General features: G+C 43.3%; 1 long non-coding RNA gene across 1 annotated transcript; it reads right to left on the bottom strand.

The window, feature by feature from the left end:
- Positions 1 to 1,289: 1,289 nt before the first annotated feature.
- LOC309523734 lies at positions 1,290 to 4,732 on the bottom strand. The gene is made up of 3 exons (XR_014215576.1): positions 4,525 to 4,732; positions 2,155 to 2,258; positions 1,290 to 1,634 (listed from the first exon to the last, which is right to left on the bottom strand). It is a non-coding gene; the product is annotated as an uncharacterized lncRNA (long non-coding RNA).
- Between the last annotated feature and the right edge of the window lie 2,801 nt (positions 4,733 to 7,533).

A 7,533-nucleotide genomic window follows, 5' to 3' on the forward strand; every position in this document is an offset into this window, starting at 1 on the left:
ACTGTTGGAGTTGTACAGTGGTACCTCAGGGTACATACGCTTCAGGTTACAGACTCCGCTAACCCAGAAATAGTGCTTCAGGTTAAGAACTTTGCTTCAGGATGAGAACAGAAATCATGCTCCGGTGGCACGGCGGCAGCAGGAGGCCCCATTAGCTAAAGTGGTGCTTCAGGTTAAGAACAGTTTCAGGTTAAGTACGGACCTCCAGAACGAATTGAGTACTTAACCCCCCGAGGTACCACTGTACTGAGCAGCCCACACATAATTCTGCTTCCCCCGTGTCACTGCATTATTGCCACCTGGAAGTGCACTCCTGCACTGCAGCACAACTAAAGTAGAACAAAAATATGCCTTTTCCAGGCTGTTTGTGGTATAAAAAGTTACAAGATTTTAGCAGGAAGCTGTGGGATGTGCACTGACTAGATATGAAGCAGCTATGTCTGCCCTGAAACTTACAAAAGCTCAAAAAGCAGTGAAAGCAGAATCACATTTAACTGCCCCAATACTTTCATGGGCACAGATCTAGGCTACATCAACAGAAGTCAAGTGTCCAGATCAAGGGAAGTAATAGTCCCACTCTATTCTGCCTTGGTCAGACCACACCTGGGACACAGTCATACCTCGTGTTGCGTTTGCTTCAGGTTGAGCGTTTTCAGGTTGCGTCCTGCGACGACCCGGAAGTACCGGAAAGGGTTACTTCCAGGTTTTGCTGCTCGCGCATCCGCAGACGCTGAAAATGACGTCACATGCATGCGCAGATGCGGGTTGTGTTCTGCTCAGGTTGCAAACGGGGCTCCGGAACGGATCCCGTTCGCAACCAGAGGTACCACTGTGCTGTGTCCAGTTCTGGGCACCACAATTTAAGAAGGATATTGACAAGCTAGAACGCGTGCAGAGGAGGGCAATCAAGATGATCAAGGGTCTGGAAACCAAGCCTTACGAGAGACAATTGAGGGAACTGGGTATGCTTAGTGTGGAAAAGAGGAGACTGAGAAGAGATAGGATAGCAATAGTCAAGTGAAGGACTGTCACATGGATGATGGAGTAAGCTTGATTTCTCCTGCTCCAGAAGGCAGGACCCAAACCCATGGACTCAAGTTATGAAAGGAGATTCCGGGTAAACATCAGAAATACGGTATTTATTTATTTATTTATTTATATCCCGCCCTCCCCAGCCAAAGCCAAGCTCAGAGCGGCTAACAACAGTAAAATGATACAACATTCTAAAATCATTTCATTATAAAATCAGTTCAAATAAGATTAATGGCAACCATTGGGCTAGAGTGGAACAGCTCTGTCTTGCAGGCCCTGCGGAAAGATGTCAAGTCCCGCAGGGATAATTACTTTCTTACAGTAAGAGCTGATGCCAATGGAATGGACTCCCTTGAAAGGTGGTAGACTCTGCTTCCTTGTCGGTTTTTAAGCAGAGGTTGGATGGCTATATCTGCCATTTGGTGCTTTAGTTGAGATTGGAGGCGGTTGGAATGTAACTCTACATTCTATGATTCTGTGATTCTTCAAGGATATATCTCTGGAGTGGGCCCTCATTTTGCCTTTGTCTGTTCAGGTTGTTGCATGCTGATGACTTCTCACTGGACACCCTTTGCAAGCAAGTGGCCAGAGTACAATGTGATCTATCTCCCAACAAGCAAAGACACAGCAAAGTGATTGTTTGGGACAAGGGTGGTGAAAACTCCTTTATAGGAAATAAAGAAACACGCTTGGGTTAACCTGGTTGCTCCGCTTCGAGCAACATTTCAGGTTTGCTTGGGCAAAAGAAATTGTGCCTCATCAATGCCAGCTCACAAGCACTGTTGACCTTGGAGGGAGGTTCAAGAGAGGCAGCCTGGTGCTGGGTTTCTAAAATAAGAACTTGCTAAGTCAGACCAAGCGTCCATCTAGCCCTGCACTCTGGCCCAATGTAGACATTATCTCAGCAAACACACAGCCTCATGAGCCTCCTTTGCCAAGACAGCACAGAAAGCAGGTGTTGGAAGGCGGCTGCTTAGAGGGACACAATGGCAGCAAAGCTGGGGTAGGGAACATTTTTCAGCCTGAGGGCCATATTCTCTTGTGAGCAACCTTTCAGGGGCCACATGCAAGTGATGAAGCAGTTATTATATAGGGCTCAGATTTGGACAGATTTGGACTCACCTTGGATCTACAGAAGCTGTTCAATCTAAGTTCCTGAGGCAATTTTTTTCTGTTCCATCCTGTGTTCCAAATGCTTCATTGCGCTTGCAAGGCTAATCTCCCCACTGTTGAATTACAGATTTGGTGTAGGACATTTAATTAGTGGCTCCGGCTAAATTAAAAACCCACTGGTCTACTACCCTTAGTATCACAAGAATGTCATGAGAGCGCTTAGACCAAAATTGTCAACCGAAAGCTTTACTTTTGGTCTATCACCACAACAGTTATTAACACTGGGCTTCGGTAAAGCAAATAATTTAATTAGACAGCATCTATATGATATTGAGCGACAGAATAATTTGGCTATGAAAAGGAAATTTTGTCCATGGTATGATTTTTTCCCCACCTAGTCATTTTGACACGTTGGCACAGTATTTCCAAAATTTAACAATTCCAAAATACAGACGTGCTTTCGCTTACTGTACGCAAGATTAAATATACTGCCTTCAGCTGTACTTGAGGGTCAATTTCAAAAAAAATTCCACTGGAAAAGCAGTTATTTCTAGGTGGAGATGGCAGTATTGAATCGGTAGCTCACGTGCTTCTAGCTTGCACTCTCTCTCTCTTTGAAATAATTATTTGATTTTACAAGCATAAAACTATAACAATACAACCATATATATACACATTTACAGATTCCTCCGAATCTCTGGATTTCCCACCTCCCCTCCATTCGCCCTATTATTAAACCCTTTCTGCTGCATCTTTCCCAATAATCTATATTTTATAGACCTCTATTGTCTCCACAGTATTTTCTACATTACAAGTGTCATGGCAGTCCTGCTAACGTTTACATCTGCTTATAGTGGTCTACAAGATAAATTATATTTCCCCCCCCCCCATTCTTTGTTAAAGTTTTGGTCTTCTTCGTTCCTGAGCTTTCCGGTCAGTTTTGCTGGGCTAATAGTATCTGTGCGACTGTCGTCACCTACATAAAAAGTCTTTTCTACTCCCTTTGAATATCAGCACCTATAATTCCTAATAAAAAAAAGGCTCTGGTCTCTGGTTTATTTTTTTACAAAAGTTAATTTGAACATTTTTTTTCATCTCATTATATATCATTTCCCAGAATGCTTTTATTACCTTGCAAGACCACCACATATGATAAAAGGTGCCTTCTTTTTCTTTTCATTTCCAACAGATATTTGTACCTGACTTATACATTTTTTGCTAACTTACTGGGAATCAAATACCATCAGTACATCATTTTCATATAGTTTTCTTTCAGCATACAACACGCCGAGAATTTCAAATCAGTTTTCCATAACCTTTCGCAATCTGAAAGTTGGATATTGTGTCCCAAATCCCTCTCCCAGATTTAACCTGTTCATCCTTTGTATGCCATTTCAAAAGCAATTTATACATTTTCGACAATAATTTTATATTATTTTCTAACAAATATTTTTCAAATCTTGAGGTCTCATAACTAAAACCTCTCTTTTTGTCTATCTTGAAAATATTGTTTAATTGATGAAATTGTAACAGATCAGTTAATAAATCCCTTCTTTCTTCAAAATCCTTCAATTTCAACTGATGTTCTACTTCAGTTAACAGTTCTCTATATGTCACCCAATTGCTTCTCATATTTAATTTTTAAATATTAAATATTTTATTTTTTCAAGAATATCGCTTCTAATGGAGAGAGCCACCGTGGTGTTTTCTGTTCTATTTATTATATTTTTATATTTTTATTTATTATAATTCTCCCACAACAGGGAAAAAAAATGATCTTCTTACTAAATGGTTCAGAAAACCTTTATGTACTTTTGCTTTTTCATACCATAAATATGCATGCCAACCAAATCTATTATCATGCCCTTCCAAATCTAAAATATCTACATTTTCCAATGTTATACATTCCTGCAGCCAACAGAGACAGGACACCTCATAATATAATTTTAAGCCTGGCAAGGAGAATCTGTTAGTAATTTATATTTTATTCTTGGTTTCTCCCCCTGCCAGATAAATCTAGAAATATCTTTTTGCCATTCTTTGAAGTGTCCTGTGCTGCTGATCATGGGTATAACATGCTTGGCGATTTTTATCAATAAAAAAATCATTTTTGTTACTGATATCCTTCCTCATAGTGATAATTTCATCCTTCCCCAAATCTCTAAATTTTTCTTTATTTCTCTCAAAGAAATTGTATAATTACCTTTAAAAATATTTGTGTTCTTAGCTGTCAACCATACACCTAAGTACAAGCGTGCACACTTTATAACATAAAATGTGTACAAAGTCTGAAAAAGAGTGAGAAGAGAGAGAGAGAACCACACAGTGCCCCTCACTGATGGGAAGAAATGCACCTACATCAGCAATTGTGACACACACATAAAAGCTCTTTGTATCTGTCCTCTGTCCAGAACATAAGGCACGTCTGGTGTACAATTCTGGCATCCAGTTCTGCTGTTACCGAACAAAATGGACAGAAAAGTCTCTGAACGATAGGAAAATTATGAGTACGATTCTATGGGGCGCATGACTGCTGTGCTCTAGCTTTGGAGTTTAGGGTGCAGAAAGAATAATCATAGGGACTCCGCTGCACCTTCTAGTGACTAGCTTTCCCTGTGTACATCCATACAAATAGGCCCAGGCTCTGAGACCTTCTTCAGATGTCTTGCTTGTAAGCCTTCCTGTAAAGATGATTTGGTTGGTGGCTATGAAAGGAACAGCCTTTTCTATGGTGGCCCCCAAGTTATGGAGTGTCTGCCATATACAGTGGTACCTCAGGTTACAGACGCTTCAGGTTATGGACGCTTCAGGTTACAGACTCCGCTAACCCAGAAATAGTACCTCGGGTTAAGAACTTTACCTCAGGATGAGAACAGAAATCGTGCTCCGGCAGTGCGGCAGCAGCGGGAGGCCCCATTAGCTAAAGTGGTACCCCAGGTTAAGAACAGTTTCAGGTTAAGAACGGACCTCTGGAACAAATTAAGTTCTTAACCCGAGGTACCACTGTAAATAGGGCTCAGGTGGCAGTTTTGTCTGGCCCCCTTCTGCAAGAATGGGCTGTGAGGAGGATGGGGGGGGGAATCACTATTTGAGCCCTGTGTATTTTTGGACTCTGAGGCCAGGAACATGGCTGTCACATGCCACACTTGCAAGCGAATGCCATGTGGCAAATCAAGCATCCCCCTGGCGCCCCCCCCAAGTGCCTCATTTGTCCAGAAGAAGATGTTGCCTCTTGTTCTCATTAGGAATAGAAGCTTTGATGTAATTGAAAAAATACAGATCTCATTAAAAAATGGCATGCGCAGCATTCTAATAAACTTACATGTTACTTCTGGAAACTGCTGGCAGTGGTGGAAGAATCTGTGTGCAGGATGTCCTCTGCCATCCACAACATGGATGGGGAAGTTGTGACACCCCAGATGTAATCGGACTAAAACTCCCATCATCCCTGACAACTGGCTGTGCTGGCTGGGACCCATGGGAGTTGGAGTGCCACAGAATCTCTGGAAGTCCGTGGATCCCCCTTCCTTGCTATACGCTGTGCTCATTGGGTGCCAGGAAAAAGCTCTGACATTCATGGAACTTGAAGTCATTGTCTAAATTCTTGCCATGTGGACCTCATGCAGGCGAGCATGATGGATCAGCCTTCTTGCTGACAACTCAGCTGGGCCTCATATAATTGGTTCATGAAACCACCTGTTTGTTTATGTTTGAATCTGAATACACGGGTGGCTTTAAAACCATATGCAAGATGATTAATAGCTCCTCAAAAGAAACTCTGGATCTTTCAAAATAGTAGCAATTCAGACCCCTGAGGTTCCTTTTTTTCTTTTCTAGTGCTGGTGGGATGTACGTCATAGTGCATAAATATCATGATCCTTAGGAAGGAAATTAGGTCACTAGATTATTTTATTTGCAAATAGAAATGTCTTCATCATGGCACCAGTAATGTCTGGGGTATATCGGTAGGGGGGGGGTTTAAAGCTTGCAAAGAACCCAGATTGACATTCATCTGAAGATGCTGATGGGTCCCTGGAGGAATAATTTGGGGATTATAAACAAAAACTAGATGAAAGGTGGGGGTGGGGAAACCCAGAGCAAATCTTCCCATAATAATCACTTATCAAGAGGTCAGGCTTTCATCTAGTGGTAAACCACTAGCCAAATCCTGGCTGACCACCTCACCCCCAATGGTTGCTGGGGTTTTTGCAAAGCATGTTGGGACTAAGCAGCTTTTGGTCCTTAATCCAGAGGGCAAGTCCTATGTCCTTAAGCAGCCTTCACCAAACTGGTGCCCTCCAAATGTTTGAGACACCCGTTAGCCTCAGCTGGCACAAAACGTGTGACTGCTCCACCATCAACAGAGAGATGCCTTACACACAAGGAATGCATGAACAGGGTTTGCAGCAGCTGCCTATAACTTATTCTCTTTCACACAGTGGTAGCTAGTCCCCATGGGGACTGGTAAGCCAGGAGGCAAGGAGACCAGCCCTAGGTGGAGCCAGAGCAAGTGACAGACATATCCAACTAATCCTAGTTTTGTGTCGTTACCCTTCTCGTCCTCCTCCCTGCTGAGTTTTACAAGGGGCAACACCCCTACTCCAAGGAGGAGGAAGCTGACAGACAGGGGGCACCCCCAGATGTAAATGGGAAGGATGAATGCATTTGTACAACAGCTGGCCATATTTTGCTCATTTGAATTTCAAGTGGTGGTAGAGTACAGGTAAAGGTAAAGGACCCCTGGATGGTTACATCCGGTCAAAGGTGACTATGGGGTTGCGGCGCTCATCTCGCTTTCAGGCCGGGGGAGCCGGCGTTTGTCCACAGACAGCTTTCCGGGTCATGTGGCCAGCAGGACTAAACCGCTTCTGGTGCAACGGGACACCATGAAGCAAGCCAGTGCACAAAGAAATGCCGTTTACCTTCCTGCTGGAGCAGTACCTATTTATCTACTTCCACTGGCATGCTTCTGAACTGCTAGGTTGGCCGAAGCTGGGACAGAGCAACGGGAGCTCACTCCGTCACGTGGATTCGGACTGCCAACCTTCTGATCGGCAAACCCAAGAGGTTCAATGGTTTAGACCACAGCGCCACCTGCGCCCCTAGATGGTTGAGTAGCAGTTTACAGCTGCTGGCTTCATGGTGCCAGATGCAGTGCCGCAATGCCAAGGACTAGGAACTTGATTCTTATTTTGAAAACAAAAACCTTGGGATCCACATTTTCAGGCAGCCGCCAAACTCATCGTAAATCTGTGCTTACCAGAATCACAGAAGATGGCCTGTTTCACGGGTTACAAGCCTTGCGGAGTATGGAGGAGCTTGTGTGCAAATATTTGGCTCTGAAGAGCATAGATTTCCCTCAGGTGAACTTCTTATGAAAGAGCTTCA

Source organism: Podarcis vaucheri (genome assembly GCF_965113315.1).
Source record: "Podarcis vaucheri genome assembly, chromosome: Z".
NCBI lineage: Eukaryota > Metazoa > Chordata > Lepidosauria > Squamata > Lacertidae > Podarcis > Podarcis vaucheri.